Genomic DNA, 18879 nt, shown 5'->3' on the forward strand with positions numbered 1-18879 from the left:
ATTTATCATCAGCTTTCAAAGTTCACGAATAAATTATTCCCTAACTCAAACTCTGTTGTATCAGGAGATTTCTTCCTGTGACTACTAAAGTTGATTAAATTATTCTGAACTTAAAAGGTTATAGCAAACTATTAAAATAAAAACTTATTTACTATTTTGGTTATTGTCTTCTAAATTTCATTTTTCTCATTAGTGTTTTGACACCATTCCCATTACATATAGGGTTGGGATTTATATTCTTCCTCGAGTATAAAATCCTTATAAAATTAAGCGTACAAAAAGAGAACACAGAAAGCGAAAACTACGTTTCGAAGATCTATCATCTTCTTCGAGTATAAATATCCACTTGGTATAAAATTAAGCATACACAAAAAACTGTAAGCTTATCTCTTTGTGGCGACGTATTCACCAGAGTCTAACTTAACAAGAGAAATAATTGTCCTCTTGTTATCTATGACGTGCGGCGATACCACAGGAATTGATATCTTCCTAGAATTTACATGCTCTGGTGCGTGAGACATGTGGAGTATAGTACATTGTTTACGATCAATCTCACCCAAGAAGACTCAACGATAGACTCTGGTGAGTTCATCGCCACAAATGGACTAGTTAGTTATTTGTTAAGTTAAATCTAATGTCTAAGCTATCTTGATACTTGAGGAATAGTGTAGATTCCAATCCTAGAAACGCATGTTCTAGCCATTTTAAATAATGTTATTATAAACGAAGTATACACCTTATGCATGAAATAAAAATTTTTACAAGCAAGATTTTATTTAAACTTTAAATTATAATTAAAATTAAAGTGATATATTCAGAACGTGAATACCAATAATAAGATTAATGTATTAAACAATGTTAGATGTTATCGTTTATTATTATACTGCCACTGGTTATAATAATTATAGAGATGACTGCTGTTTAGTGCAGTAGAAAAGCACTCTATGATTGGGTCATCATTAACAGTTTGGGTATTTGAGCAGTCTAGGTAATTAAATCACCAGTTTCCATTAACTTTTGTCTCTGTTAAAGTAAACAGGTTGATGCCGTCATTTCGCTTCCGAGAGATGTTTCACTTTCAAGCTGTTAATTAATTAATGTATTGATTTAAATTTACTTACATTTCAATTTTACTAAATTGTATCAACTACTTTTTTTAACAACACATTTAAACCAAGTTGGTAATCTGATGGAGCTTTTAAATTTAGTATAAGGTTACCATATTAGTGTTATAATAAATTTATAAACCGTAAATAAACACAAATATTCACAATACAATCTTTTAGAACAGTTTTTACACATTTATGGATACTTTATCATAACAGTGAGCTACCGAACAGTTTAGAATTCCTAAACTCTCAAAAAACCATTTTGATTTCAAGTTATAACAACACCTCACACACATTCACGTCGTAACATTCATATTTCAAAATATTTTAATTGATCTCCAATGTTGTATACATTTTTATAAAAAGATTACGATAACTACTTAGCTAATAGATACTCAATTTTTATATACTCATGTACATTTTATTTTCCTCGTTACCACAATAAGTCGTATTTTGAATAGCAAATACAAAAGCATGTGAAATTATATACATTTATTTTTTATCCTAACCAAGTATTAATTTTAATTATTTAATATATATGAATTTTTTATCAGAACCAGTACATAAATAAAATTACAAATTGTATAAACAATTTATTATAAAACAATACAGGAGTACTCCTTACCATGAGCTGTGTAACAATTCAAAATTTCAAATCTCCTGAAATTCAAGCTCCTTTAATTATTGAAAGATAGAACGACAGACAATTATATGACAAACTAATTGTTACATCCCCCTTCACACAAAATAAAAACTGTGTCAGTTGAATTGTACATTGAATCAAGACGTTAGATTATGTGATCGTGTCCTATTGGCTGATAGACATGGTGATATTCTGATAGTTTAGCATAACGTCGGCTGGACGCTCCTCGCGGCGGCGCGGCGTGTAGTTAAAATTTTTTACAATATGAACTATCGTGAGCGGTCTCCAAAGAAAGTGTGGGTACTGTCTTAATTTACCCTTTTGCCAAATTCATTAAATTAGTTGGATTTATTTCGTGGTCCGTGACAGATGGAGTCCTTTCAACCGTGTTTCCCACCCCGATGTCAGTGACTTTTGTGATAATGGTGTCGCCAACCACCCATCCACCCGTGGACACCGTGTGTCTAACCTGAACGACATCCATGAGTTGGCATCGTTCCATGTAAACCACTTTTTATTCTACCGCTACTCTGGATCAATCCCCCTATGTATCTTTAATTTTTAAATTTTCGATTAACACATTATTCAGTACGAGGCAACATGTTTTAGAGGGTATAAATACCCTCAATAAAAAAAATAAACCTAAATTTTCAATAAAAAATTTTAGGTTAAGAAAATGCATTTATTTAAAAATATTTATGGTGAACATACCATTTCCTTTTTCTTTCAAAGTAATTTTATATTGAATAAATGCGTTTACAATTGAATAAAAAATGTCAATAGATTTTAAATTTCCAGATTAAGTTTGACTTTTTTTAATGAACTAGGAAACAATCTGCTGGCTGTTATGGCACACATTTGCTGTACATTACAACTCATTTATAATTGAAGAATTAATCAATTATGGCGCATAAGTCGTTGGTGTGATATAAATAAAAGATACGATTTTATGCAGAAGACGCATTGTATACATGAAATATTACATGTAAAACTGGCTCTCTACAAGTGAGGAGAAACGTGTCGTGGCCTCACATGGGAATGACAGTCGATAACCGAGTTACAACAGGAAATGGGAGTTCGCGTCTGCAAGGAAGTTCGCTACGACAATGGATTTCTCTACTGGATATTTGTCACGTAGACTTCAGTGAACCGTACTATAACTAGTAGTAAGCATCGTTTTATCACTACATTACATTATTCTCATAACCTATTTATTCCTGGAGAAAAAATATTATTAAAGATGTAAATTTAGTGAAAGGTTTCTTTTTTCTATTATTACTAACATCAAAAGTGAGGGCTCTGTGGTGTAATGGGTGACATTCACCCGCCAAGTGACAGATCCGGGTTCGAGTCCCGGCGGAGCAAGTACTTTTTGCGATTCAATGCTTATTGAAATTAAATAAGGCTATTGCCATTTATACAAATTGAATGTAAATAAAAGTCATTTGACAGGTATTTGGTCTTCCGATCATATGTTAGTTTGGTTATTTAAAAGCATATGTGACAGATACGGCCAAATATAAAATAATTGAATCGTAAAAAGTGAGGGCTCTGTGGTGTAATGGTAGCACATTCACCCGGCAAGTGAGAGATCCGGGTTCTTGTCCCGGCGGAGCAAGTACGTTTTGCGATTCAATGCTTATTGAAATTAACATCAAATGGTTGTTATAGATGGTGTCTCAGACCACCTGTACACTAGTAAGAACGGTATGAGTCCGTTTATTGGTTAAGAATGGTATGAGCTAGTACCACCAATAAATCTGAAACCACCTAATTAATTTAAAGGCTATACAATAAATTAGTTTTCAAGGTTTTAAAAGAGATTAATGGTTTGTAATCTCGAAAATTTTAAATTTAAACATAGTTCAAGTTATATATCATTTCAAAGTTGGTTTCAAGCCAAATATTTTAAAATTGGTTTTACATTTTTATATTAATTGTCTTAAAGTGGCAGCTAAATATATAAAAAAATATAATATTTTCGATTTTCCAACCTCAAAATTAGGGTTGCAGTCATCGGTATGTGGGATTATTAAAATTGTTGGGTAAGACTACCAACTCAAATCAAAATTTAAATTAACTAAAAGGTTTCAAAAGCAAATTTATACCTTATATTAAAGGTATTATAAAACATAACCACTCTTACAATCAACATTTGGCCGTGTCTAACAGTTTCAAAATTGAGGCAAAAATATGTCTGCTGTGGTTTCTTTTAAAATTATATAGAAATAAAAGCACCAAAGTTCTGATAAAAAACAAAAAAAAACGGTAATTTACTGATAAACGCTTAGGGGTTTTTCGTTATTTTATGGAACACAACATACGTGGACGAACGCATTGGACTTACACACGCTCACACAATCAAAATCTGAATAAAAATGTGTTAATGAGTTTTTGTAATAAAGTACGATTTATTTACTATTAAGCTATTTTATGGATGATATAGCCAAATGCTTATAAATGTTACAGTGTCTCCCATGGTTCTGTAAAGATAAAGTGTGGTTCCAAATGCTCTCACAGCACTAACTTGTTCTTCAGAAAGGGAGCCTATAGCATTTATCGTGTCACCATAATATCTTATGTTATTACAAACCTCACCTGATACGCTATATCACTGAATCTTTCCCACAGATCCATTACAGTGAAATCCGGAGACCTAGCAAGCCAATTACTCTGGATCTACTTATCCGCCTTTCTCGTGTCACCATAATATCTTATTCTATTACAAACCTCACCTGATACCCCATATAACTGAGTCTTTCCCGCAGATCCATTACAGTGAAATCCGGAGATCTAGCAAGCCAATTACACTGGCTCTACATATCCGCCTTTCTCGTGTCACCATAATATCTTATGTTATTACAAACCTCACCTGATACGCTATATCACTGAGTCTTTCCCACTGATCCATTACAGTGAAATCGGGAGATCTAGCAAGCCAATTACACTGGCTCTACTTATCCGCCTTTCTCGTGTCACCATAATATCGCTATTACAAACCTCACCTGATACGTTATATCACTGAGTCTTTCCCACAGATCCATTACAGTGAAATCCGGACATGTAGCAAGCCAGTTACACTGGCTCTACTTATCCGCCTTTCTCGTGTCACCATAATATCTTATGCTATTACAAACCTCACCTGATACGCTATATCACTGAGTCTTTCCCCACAGATCCATTTCAGAGAAATCCGGACATGTAGCAAGCCAGTTACACTGGCTCTACTTATCCGCCTTTCTCGTGTCACCATAATATCTTATGCTATTACAAACCTCACCTGATACGCTATATCACTGAGTCTTTCCCGCACTGATCCATTACAGTGAAATCCGGAGATCTAGTAAGCCAATTAGACTGGCTCTACTTATCCGCCTTTCTCGTGTCACCATAATATCTTATGCTATTACAAACCTCACCTGATACGCTATATCACTGAGTCTTTCCCACAGATCCATTACAGTGAAATCCGGACATGTAGCAAGCCAGTTACACTGGCTCTACTTATCCGCCTTTCTCGTGTCACCATAATATCTTATGCTATTACAAACCTCACCTGATACGCTATATCACTGAGTCTTTCCCCACAGATCCAATTACAGTGAAATCCGGACATGTAGCAAGCCAGTTACACTGGCTCTACTTATCCGCCTTTCTCGTGTCACCATAATATCTTATGCTATTACAAACCTCACCTGATACCCCATATAACTGAGTCTTTCCCACAGATCCATTACAGTGAAATCCGGACATGTAGCAAGCCAATTACACTGGCTCTACTTATCCGCCTTTCTCGTGTCACCATAATATCGCTATTACAAACCTCACCTGATACGTTATATCACTGAGTCTTTCCCACAGATCCATTACAGTGAAATCCGGGGAGATCTAGCAATTACACTGGCTCTACTTATCCGCCATTTGAAGAAACATTTTGATAAAGCGTTTTTCTTATATCGTTAGAAAATCATACATATTTGCCCTTAAATCTTGAGGAACGCCTGTTATTAAGTTAGGAGGTTTGAACAAAACAAAAATATTAATACGTTTTCCATTCAATGTCTCATAAAAAACTCATGATAGTTTAACTGTTTGAAATGTAACTCAGTCACAGACTTGACTGCTGGAATCAGGAGTCCCAGTACGTTTACATGTATCCAAAAATGTCAACAACCGACATTTAAAACAAACTCTTTGCATCTTTTCTACATCAGAGACATATAGACTACAAAAAAGCTCCCCCAGCAGTCACACAGTGGGGTTACATAAAAAGGTATTCTCATTGTCTCATTCGCTGAGTGCACTACGATGTTTTAGGCTCGATCCCAAATCACGGCGGAGCAACCGAGCATTTTACACATTACACACATACGTAGGGGAGAATTGATTCAATACGATTGGATAAGTTTAGCTCCATTTCACCTTCCTTTTCCGGCAGTGTCTCGAGTTCCTCTTCTTCTTAACCACTGTCATAGGCTTAATACATTTTGGTGAACGGACTATACATGATCCATTTCTTCTTCTTCTGCTATGGACGCCAGTTGGGGCACTATATTGTAAGAGGCGCTAGTCAAGATAACTCGTTTTTATTGGTTAAACGTGTTTCGCTCTAAAAAATAAAGTATCTGCTGATATAAGTACATTGATACTATTTACTGTTATTTATGTTCTTTACAGTTCACATTACTGTTGTTAGGGTGATATATTCACTATAATTATTCATATTTTTATGTTATGAAATGTAAATATCGTGATTATACTGATATACTGCCATAATAATTATAGCAATAAATATATTGCCAATATATACCACCAAAACTATTTCTAACCATTTATAATTAAATATTTATAAATTAAATTCAGAATTAATTTTAAGGTGTTTGTAGAATAATAAAAGTATTATTGCAAGTGAAATTGACACCGTATATTCGAAAACGAAAATGTTGATCGCCCGTTTACGATGAGCTAGAGAAGATACCATAATACTAGAGAACGTAATAATCAAGTTTTGGAATTGACTTTTAACATGGACTTTCCTTTCTATATATTTATTAAAACTCCATGCTTGAGAAAGGTCACAAAGTATCTTTTTAAAACCAAACATGGCTTACCCCACAGACACTTACATCATGTTTGTACTTACATCACGATCATTCTAGGAGGCATTTGCAACATTGCAAAGAGCGTCAGGACGGAATATGCTACAGAGATGGACTTCTCTACCTATTACCATCTTTACATAAGGAATACCAAGATATATATCAGTTGGGCTGCTTTAGAGTGTCACTATATATGTTCTGTTGTATGAATTTGAGAATTAAGATTTCTCAAATTACATCAAACTTCAGTCATGGTATTGAAAGTTCTTTATCAGAGTATTAGTACCGATCTTTTATAGACTGTTATAATAATATAACAGGGAACAGCAATACGGCATAAATTAAGGTTCATTGTCCTAATGAAACAACGCTCCAGTAAGAATTGACAAGTTCTTCTATAAAATAACACATCTACTTAGATTCACTAAATTTTAGGTTCTAGTTCCAGAATATCATAATCTGTATTATTAATTAGGAGAGGAAACCTTAGATTTAGGTTTAGAAAATAGTACATTTAAACAACCGAATTCAAAACGCTGAAATAAAACCAAGTAACTTAAAATTATGTTCCGCCATCAAAATGTTGTGTAGTATCGGCTTAGAGTTTCTTTCGTTTTCTAGAAGAAATATGATTTTGTATTTCCTTGATTTTGTTTTAGCGTTTAGAAGTTTGTTTATTTTTATTGTTAAAATTGCTTGATTCATGTATATTAAATATTCCAGCTTTATATTATAGGTTTTTACTAGATATTTATTTTCAAATTGTCGACATCTTGCGTTCAAAACAGTTTAGAAATAATCTTATTTTGTTCCTTGCGCATTAAACCAGGTATAGAAGGACAAAACACTAAATATTTTGGAATATATCATCTCAATTTTGACTATTTAAACATTATTAAATTACAACCAATATTTAATAGCACCTAATTTTAAGCCAGTAAAAAACCAATTTTTTTAAAAGCAAACTCAAACACGAACTACCCATTCACTTGAAAAGTAATTTTTGTAGTGTATACTACAGGTATATACAAACTTCTGTACAATCTATATATCGATAATAAAATAAATAAATATATGTTGATAAATAGATGACATATTTTGCTATTTAAAATCTTAGAGATACATAGAACACATTTTTTATTAAGAACATTTCTCAGCACTTGTTTATTACACCTTAATTTTCAATTTGAATTGTTAAATTTACATTAACTGCTTATCTTTGCGTACAATAACACACTATCCCACAAAAAACCAATTGAGGGGGAAGTAAAGTTTGTCCCCGATAACGATGATCGCTTATCGAAGACTTCTTTTGACGTCCAGGCCACCCCTTTGTCTGTCGCTAAACGTTGTCGAGTGCTTGTACCCTACATCACATTAATCATCCCTTGTAGCATTCTTCAGTGTTTGAACGGCCAACTAGCGATTCCCTTTTTTCTGATTTTATTTGATTTTAAATGTTAAATCACTGATACAATTCAATTCAAATTTAAATCTTATTATACAAGTCTTTGTAGCACACTCAGGAATGTTTGTGTTAAAACGACGACGATAAACTGTTTATTTCATCAATATCACTTTACTGTATATTCATACAATATATTTAACTTTTATTTCACATCAGTAGCAAAACTTTAGAAGTTTTTCACAACTCAGAACGTAATTAGCAATTAATTAGTATTGATAAGGTATATGATACGAAAATACAACCTTACCTGTTTATACTTAGTCAAATAATGTGTTTGATATCTGTAAAAACTACCACAAATCAAAACCCCAAGAGGGTTCACTTTTAGCTGGTTTATACCTTCCAGTTGAGTCTACAATGTACAGCAATAACCAATGTATCACTTAAATTTGGGCAAATCTATATTCAGGATGTTCAGGAGTGACCGATATCACTAACCGCAAATGTCGAGATATTGGAGTGCAAAGATATATCGATTGGTTTAATCTACTGTGGGCATTATTGGTGTTAGGACTTCTTGGTGTAAAAAGCAGTTGCTAACCGAGACATAAGGTCGTTCTACCACTGCCCGCTTTCACTGGAGAGGATGGTACACAGCTGGCCTCCCTTCTTCCAAAATAAATGACTGAGATTAATGCCCTAAATCCTTCCTCGTAAATCTCGACAAAAGGCGATCCCTTTTACCAACTTTCAGAACGTCTTGTCACTCCGGCCCAAGGATCCTTTTAGGACTAAGTGCATTTTCATTTTACTGTCCATAGCAACTAACTTGTTTATCCTCTTTTAAATCTATTGATCCGAAATAATAAAAAGCACATATGATATCCTCCAATTATAAACATTTTATAATAAAGCTCACCATAATTTTAGACGCATCCATTACTAATGAAACTCAGATAAGTCGAAGTAACACAAGATAACAATACAAATTTCATGTACGTGTCACCACACGAGCGGTAAAATGTATATATTCATAGTAGAACTATAACATGTTATAATAACTACTGTTATTTTTTCTATGTATACAATATGACCTCATAGGAAGAGGGGAGTAATTTTTTAAAACAATTTTTCGTTGGTGTTTGCTAGAGGAATATGTTAAAATAATAACATTTTCGAACGTGAAACTAGTTTCTAATACATCTGCTGGAAATAATATTATATCTTCAACATATGTATTTTTTCCAGTAGACATGATTTGCAAAAAAATATTAAAATTAGCATGTTTGGGTTCGAAATGTTTTAAATGAAACAATAATAATAAAATAAAGGCTACTTTTGTGCTTTAAACGGTTACTAAACTTAACATCTCAGATTTATTTTTTGTTGTTAATGGAAGATGAATAATATAACTATATGAAACATATTTGTCAAATTCTATATGTTATATAGAAGACTTAAACAACAGTCAGTTAAGGGGAGTCAAAGAATCAATATTTTTTATTAAAATTGTACTTTTTCGTTAATCATTCTCATTTAGAATCCCCTCTGTAAATTGTATATTACATTTCGTTCTATCATAAATGCAACCTAAATCAGTTTTTTTTTATTATTTTTAAATGTGGAAAAGTGTATTTTTTGAAAATAATGCAGTTGTTCAAGCTCCAAGTGCCACTGTTATGGTGCTGCTGAGGGCTTCCATGATACTAGTGGCTGCAAGTCTTTTTCACAAAACGGATAATGTAAAACGTATTGTTTACCTTAAGCAAATATGACACAAGTCAGGCCGTTTTGGCTTGTTCTTGTGCGCGCGTATACTGATGTTAAAATTCTGCGACTCATGCATACATGAACAAGTGACTATAAGTTCCCAAACTTTTTGTATATATTTCCTAGCCTTGGAAAATTTAGTAATATGTCAACTTTGTTGTCTACCTCTCTACTCTCTTTAAGTCTTCAGATCTCCAGGTACTTTTCAATGACAAAAATTCAATTACTTATACCCACCCCCTTCTAACCCTATCAACATTTTCAACTTATATTCCCAATCGTAGACCCATATCTAATTAAAAAAACCTTCGTTCAGTGCTAGTCACCAAGAAATTAAAACTTTTATAACTTAGAAGGATGGTGTTTTCAACATTAAACTAGTCAAGTTGTGCAGTATGAACTAACACTTTGTCATTTTATTAAAACTTTATGAAAGGATTTCCTTTGTCAGAGGGATATGTCCGGCTCACGGCTTCTATAAAAGTTAACATGCTTACCCATTACAATTAAAAATAACGAAATGGTAATAACAATTTTGAGTGCAAACTCTTTAAGTTAGTTCTTTTTATTACAAATGTGACCTCACTCGGAATTTATATCTTCAAACCCAACATTTACAATAAAAGAGAAAGTGTTTCAACGAATCGTTAAAACTTCTGACACTGAAGCGAAGTGACAGTTCTGCATTCCAGACGTATAATCAGCTGAGTTTAACTTGGCAATGTCATTGTTCTGGATGTTGCTATCTTCACGCTGATGTTTCGGAAGTCAATGTTTTTAAATGTATTTTGTTGGAATTTTAAATAGTTACGTTGGAAATTATCAACGCTGAGACATTCACTGTTATTTTTATTGTATGAACCAAGAATGGATATTAATGGATTTTACCAAGATGAATTTTACAAACATAAGGCTGAAACTTGTAAAACGGGTTTAATTTTATGTTTTCACAAAATCAGAACATTAATAAAAAAAATTTTGGGAAATATTTAATTTTAGTTGTTTCACAAATCCTTTTATTGCGTTATATTATATTACACCAGTTTTAATTGTGATAATTATACATATTAACGTTCTATTATTTGTTTCAGTAATAAAAGTTTAAAAAACTTACTGTACAAAATATGATTGTGATGAGGTTCCTACGACTTTAATTATTAATTGAAATTCAAATCAGTCGGTAGAGCGATTCAGGTTTTTAAAATTGCACTGATAGTTACAATTTAAGATATTATAAGCAAAATCGTTTGATTAAAAAAACTTGAGGATTGTGATATTGCTTGGAATAAAATATTAAAATTAAATAATGTTTTTAAAAACACGTCCTTATTAAATAACTTATATGATTTCAATTATTAATCGAGATTCAAATATAGTCGTTAGAGCGATTCAGATTTTTAAAATTTCACTGATAGTTAAAATTTAAGATATAAGCAAAATCGTTTGATTAAAAAGACTTGAGGATTGTGTTATTGCTTGGAATAAAATTTTAAAATTAAGTAATGTTTTTAAAGCACGTCCTTATTAAATAACTTATATTATACATTTGGTGACATAATGCCACTTATACTGGATCAAAAATTAAAAAATGCTACTGTACTGAAAATTGGTTTTCAAGCTTAAATGACTGACATGATTGCAACAGCAATGAGTAAAACACAGTGACTGGAGCAGGTGAGGTTAACGCCGCAGCTGTCGGTGCTGACAGTATCACAGTAACCTGCCAATTGATATCACCATTAGCGCTGTGCGAGCAGTCCAGCGAAATTAAATCACCAGTTTCCATTAGGCTTCACAGGGCCAAAGTAATGACACTGATACCTTGCCATCAGGGAAAATATTACCTTCTATTGGTGATCAGGCAGGAGGATTACTATAACTCGTTTACCTAATAACTTGTCCAACTCGCTTCAGTTTATTTTGTTCAATGCTTTAAAACTTACTTATGTATTATAATTTCATAACACAGATAACATTGGATTATAATTTTATATTTGAATAAATAATAAATTAAAAGATAGAATCAATCTGTGATAACGAAATTGAAATTTCAAGGCAATATCACTATGATTTTATATACAGAGCACTTACATTTTAAAACATATTTTCCAAATGGAGACATGTTAATCATCACAAGGTCTGTCAGGAGATTATAGATACCAATCTAAAGTATGATATATCATACCATATATCATACTAAAGTATGATTTTATGTGCTGTATTTGGAAATTTGGTTTAAATATTTGAGTAATTGTTTCTTCAAATATAATATGGCATGCAATAAAGAATTACTTAGTTTATGCAATTTTGACTATTTAACAACAAGGCCAAGATTGGGGGGGGGGGTATTATGACAAGGGTACATTAGCTAAGGAGTATTTTTTGTGCGAGGGAGTTCCACGGGGAAATAATATAAACATAATTTATTTCATAACCAAAACTTAGGGTTTAACCCACCCTAAGCCAACTTTCTCCTTCAGAACTATTTTTAAGCTGCATGAGTATAACAAAAATATAAGCAAAGAATGTTATAAGTGTTTTAAAACACTTTCCTGTAGAGTCAGATGAGTGGAGGAAACATGTTTTAATGACATTTATGAACCTTTTGAGGATACAATATTATTTTCAGGAGTAAACATATTTTCAACGTCATTGAAAGTTTGAAAAAGACCACGTTGTTATTTTGGAACTTTTATTTTAGAGTAATATGTATAGGAAGTAGTTTTAACAGGATTACAGGATTTAGGTTTGGTTGATAACTTATGTTACAAATATATTACATGACGTTTTAGGATTTCAATAGTTTTTCCTCAAGTGTCATCTCTCAGATACAAGGTTAAACAAACACTGCAAAATTAAAATTAAAACGTGTGGTGATTATTTAGATTTTTAATGTTTTGCATATGATTAACCTTATGTCTTAGGATATTTTACACCTGACGAAGAGAATAAATTTCCGCGAACGTTAGCGGTAGTAATAGTATTTTTAACGTATCCATCGTCCGTAACAATCTTTAAATAAATAACTAGGTTAGGTGGCAACTGAATAAAATCTTCAAACTATAAAACCCCTACCAAGTTCAAAAGTTCCCAGAAAAGTATTTACATATTTTTCGCCATAGGGTTCTGCTCTGTAGAGCTCTTATCCTTAGGCCACTGCTCCCTAGGGCTCCGTTCCCTAGGCCTCTGCTCCCTTGGGCTCCTTCCCTATACCTCTGCTCTCTGGGGCTCTGTTCCCTTTGCCTCTACTCCTTGGAGCTCTGCTCCCTAGGCTTCTGCTTCCTTGGCCTCTGCCGTCTAGGGCTCTGCTCCCTTACATGTTCACTATTGATCCTGGGTTAAGAACTGAGCCGTAAAATATAAAAAGCAAATGCGCCCATTAATTAAACATAAACATCAGTTAACTGCTAACAGTACTTAATTAACTGCCTAATAATATTTCATTGAAATCGGGAGGTGATCCAACTTAATATTTCTATCTCAAATCAGTATTTCGTTAAGATTAATTCAACATCAAGACTCTTCATATAATGATATTTAAAAATGATTTATATTATGGAACTTGACTCTCTTGAATAGAGCGAAACTCTTAGGCTGAATAGAGAGTTTCGTATTTTCAGGACACACGTTGAGGCAAATTTGATAGCATCGGACAGATAATGTGACCTCTGTAGTGTTTATAGACAGTGGACGTTGGTATTTTGCAACAGGTTGAGAGCTATACTTCACTACGTCCAGCCAGTTTATAATTGAATGTCTTGAATCTTATTAACTCACTATTGTGAACTCTGAATGCACTAAATCTTGGTAGACGTCTTTATAGTACGGTGAAAAGAATCGTTAATTACTCCGTTGAAAAGTCAATTTCCTTTTCTTAACGGAATTTAATTTCTTTATATATCCTCTTCTCTACACTACGTGTATCGTCTGACACGTAAAATGTGATATCGGAAATGGCCATATTTGCTACTTCTTATAAGATTGTTGTACGAGTAGATCTTGCATAAATTTTGCAAACTTGTCCAAGGGCATATACCAAATCCGTACAAGTAGCATTATAAATCCTAAATAGATATTTATAATGAACACATTTGCATTCAAGGGGACAGAACCTTAGGGTAATAGCAATTTCCAGCAACACACTGAAGAGTTGCTCCTAGAACTTGACATAGTCAATTTCTCAATTCGTAAACCGAATATTTAGTTATAATTTTATTTTATAAATCATAATTAAAAAGCTAATTTCTCACAAAATGAAGAAGTTACACTTTGATATGAAGGACATTTTCTCATCACTGGAATATAATTATTACATGTCTTCATAATTTGAATACCCAATTTCGCGAAGATAGCCGACACTAAGTCGTGGCAAAGGAATGTTATTACAAGCCATAACTTTGTATCTCAGCCATTCCTTCACGAGTCGGAAATTGTTTCCTCAATCTCAACTCGAAATAATTATCGCGTTCAAGAATATTTTCCAAGCATAAAAACTTGGCAGAAAAGAGTTCAACTAATAAATTTGTTATATTTATTTATTTATTGATTGTACTGATTTGAAAAGTTTGCAAAGTTGGAGTGCTCTTTTGGATTTAATTTTTAATGGAAGAACTTCCAAATTTCCCATAAATATACTTTCTGATGTAAAGGCAGCAGTTTGACATGTGTAATAACCCCATTTTCGGGTGAATACCAAAAGAAAGTTTTGTATACAACAGTATAAATTGAAAGAGCCCTGTTAAATATAATCAACTGATTGGTGTAAACATTGTTTTATAACATCATAATCATGTTTTAGTTTAATGGAAGCACTATTTAAAATTTTATTACATAGTATTTATAACAAAGAGCAAGTTTGATAGTAAAACCTTCCTTACTTCAACCTTTTCTGCAACCACTGTTTAACGCAGAATAAGAAAATATCCAGATAACAAAATTACAAGAGTAGAAATATACTTTTAACTCTACATATGGACAACGTGTAGTGCTTGGTTAGTACTGTAATGCAGATATAAAAAAGCAAAGTTACTATCTAATATCTATTATAAATTTAAAGAGTGTTAAAATCCTGACTTAGTTGGCTTTGACAGAAGTAGGCTTCTCACAGCTGTCTTCTCACCCGATAATTTCCTTAATCGGGAAAAGCAACTATGGAAAACAATGATTAAGACCAAAATAAATTACAATGGCCATACCTATATAATTTTATTACATATTTTCTTTATCGTGGCAACAAGGAAAACTCAACATTGGGTTTGAAAATATTCACTCGAACCAAAAGTGCTTGTACACTTGCAAAAGCCTACGAATTTGCATGCGAAGGTGCGGGTAACTGCTGGTTGAATACAATCAACTTGATTATGCTTAGCTGAATAGGATATAATTGTGTTGTATTCAATTAAGTTCTAACCAAAAGGTTGTAGTTTATGTTGTAATATGTGTTTTAAGAAGGCACTTTGTAATATACTGATTTGTTACAATAAACGTTAATAATTTGGAAGGAAACGTTTAGAATGTTTTCACTTGAGTGACTTTGTAAGAGTTTTATATCTAAACGTTAATACATAGTAAACTTAGCAAAAAATGATTGTTGTATATTTTGTATTCAATAAATACAGAAACAAACCCATAGACTCCTGGTGCTACAATAGTGTTAATTTGTATCTACGCTTGTAAGACGGTATTTTATTGCTCATTCAATAATGTTGTTTAGTTATATTGAATTGTAATTAGCTGTAGCAATCGCTTTACTCCAAATACTTACACTATATTAAAGAAATAATTTTGTTCCTTTACCGTGAGGTACACATGATATTTAAATATCAGTTTGAGTACTCAGATTACGAAATAGATTTGAGTCTTCCCCACGGTGAATCCCACTTCATCAACTTAATGCGGTAGTACAACCAGGCTGTCCTTTCCATTACAACATTCTCTCCTGCACTGTTGTCTTCCCGGAGGTTGCACAACAAGAATTATGCCGCACAATACTGTGTCGCAGTAGATGGAGCTCTCCTCTTACAACAATAGATTGAGTTTGGTCGACATGCATGAATACTAAGAAATGATAATGATAAACGCCTTTGAACAACTTGTGTTACATACATACTCTTAGCGTTTGTTCCAACTCAGTTATACTTATTTTTTATTAATAATTTATATTCTTTCGAGTGATTATAAACCTTACGTGTGTCAGAATTTGGTGTACATAAAAGCCTTTTCGTGTTTTAAGCAAAAGCATACGTCTGTTTTTAAAGGTTCTGGGAGGTTTAATATATATTGGCTTAATTAGTACTTCATATTTTAATATAATATCATACAAATGTTGTTAGAAGCTAGCCTGATTAAATTTAAAATTCTACATATTTATACTTAGCAAAAATTAAACTACATAATATTGAGTTAATTACAAAGTAAACAAATTTAACATATCTTGCAGTGTGTTACAGTTGCTCTTCACGATTTACGTGTGGCTATGGAGCGGAAATACTCTTAACAATTAAGTATTGTTTCTTTTACCTTAAGCGACCAAAGAGTGCGTTACGTTGTAGTAAACAAAACGAGAACTTTTGTATTTTCAAGTTGTTCAAGTTTTACACAAACATATTTCTTAATTTAGAAGAAAACAAAACAATGTTTTACTTAACTTCAAACTAGATTTGTTTAATAAGAGAGCAGCAGTTAAATAAGATTTGCCCCTTGCTAACTTTTAATTGTATTTCTTATTAACTATGAATGTAGTTTAAATATATAAACTACATTCATAAAATAAATAATACACCTAAAACACAACCAAAAACCAACATTTGGTTTTTGGGTTTGTGGCTTGTTTATTTAATAAATAATTATACTCGATATTATGCCACATCACAACAATAGAACGACTGTTCAAATTTCTTAATAAAATATTGAAAAATATAAATATATCTCTATTCTTAAATAAAATAATAAGCCTCACACGCTATTTATGAGGTATTCAGTTAAAAATTACAAGTATACGTAAGTAGGATAGAATAATCGTAAGTATAAAATGAATTTGATGAAAAACAGTTGTCGGTCAGTAAACGGTTATATGAGTTCTATTCGTCATCATAGGAAAGCCTCCCGGTTGGAGATGTCGGTAACAAAATGCAGGACCATCAAAGGACGATATTATTATTCGGGACGATGCTAGCCGGGAACTCAAGTGCGCCAGCGCGGGTACTCTTACGGTAACGAATCCAATTACAGCTCTGAGCAATATTGACCACTGTAGCATTCTGACGTGCACTTTCTGCCTCAGAGAAATTAAAAAAACCATCATAAATTATAAAAATGTATTTATTAAACCATTACAAATGACAAATAAAATACTAGTATAGTTTTTCCAGACAGGCTGAAGAAGAAGAACGTTCATTTTTAATAATGTAAATCGAGAGATGACGTTTATCGATTGAAAGAAGTAAAATGTATTACAATGCTTTTCAATAAACTTTTTTGTATTGTATAAAGAACTTGATCAAATCGTCTTACTTGTGGTTGTTATACAACAAAGTCAGATTTGTATTGAGGTGTTAAGTTTATATATGCAGTTTATGTGTATACATGCGAACATCATGTAAAGTTGCAGAGCGAAACAGGTCATACAACTAACTATGAGATCATTATATTAGCTATTTGTAACAACGTAAAGTCGAAGTCATTAATCCATACTCGTGTAGCATTTAAAAAGTGAATAGCACATATTCTTCTAGAGGTATTCCTTGGTAACACCGTGGTAAAGACAAACATGGGATATTATTTAAACTTTATAGTTAGCTGGTACTTTGAATTATGGCATATACTCGTGTTTGAAACCAGCATGAGTTCTCTGCTATAGTAAAGACGATGAGGTTTCGATTCAATAACAACCTTTTACTGACCATAACTTTTTCGTGTGATTTTTGTGATGAAATATTTTTGTGATTTTCCGTAAGGATTTTTGGAAGTCACAGCTCCCAAGCTCCTCTACAAAACTTTCATGAAATAAACTTCGTTAAATTTGTGGGAAATTTTCCGCGAGTTCAGTTATTGTGAAACGGTGATTTTCACGAACTTTGTCATTGATTTTCAACATCAAATCTTCACTAGGCTAGCCCGACCGCTACGACTAACGTCATTAACGTTGGTGCAGCCATTTTTAAAGTCAATATACCACTGTCTTACTCTGCTGTCACTCATTATTCAACTTCCATAATCTTCACACAGTTAGCGATAGATTTCAATTGGTTTATTGTATTTTTCCAACAGAAACCTTATCACTGAACGCACTCCATAAGTGGCGGAATTTTCAATTGCAGCACACATTTTAATTAATCACAGTGAGAAAAGTGAGAAAATTAAAAGAGGAAGCAAGATAATAAGTAATTCAGCATGTGGAACAATATTATCTACTCCATAGCTATAATAGATACTGCGCAATATTAAGTAACGTCATCATCTCTCTTATTTTTACGCAACATTGCACAACTTCTGGAAATTGTTTTCATTATATCGAAGTGAAGTATTTTATTCTGTTTCTCCATACATTAATATTGGTAAAATTATATAAGGACAACTTATGTATTTGCTTTACAATTATAAATCGTATCTCAAAAACAATTGTAGATTGTAGACTACATAAGGTCAATTGCGATTTGTTTTTGTTTTGTCCATGCTCATATTTTTATATAATACCTAATTTTTAACCTGATTTTAATGCTGAATTTGGATAAATAATGGACTAATACTTAAAAAAAATTGCTAAATGTATATTCTATTTAAAACGTACCCTACAATAATAGCTTATAAATTCTAGTAGATGTGATAATAATGCTTCAAATACAGAAACAA

Source organism: Homalodisca vitripennis, chromosome 4, assembly GCF_021130785.1.
Source record: "Homalodisca vitripennis isolate AUS2020 chromosome 4, UT_GWSS_2.1, whole genome shotgun sequence".
In the NCBI taxonomy this organism is placed as follows: Eukaryota; Metazoa; Arthropoda; class Insecta; order Hemiptera; family Cicadellidae; genus Homalodisca; species Homalodisca vitripennis.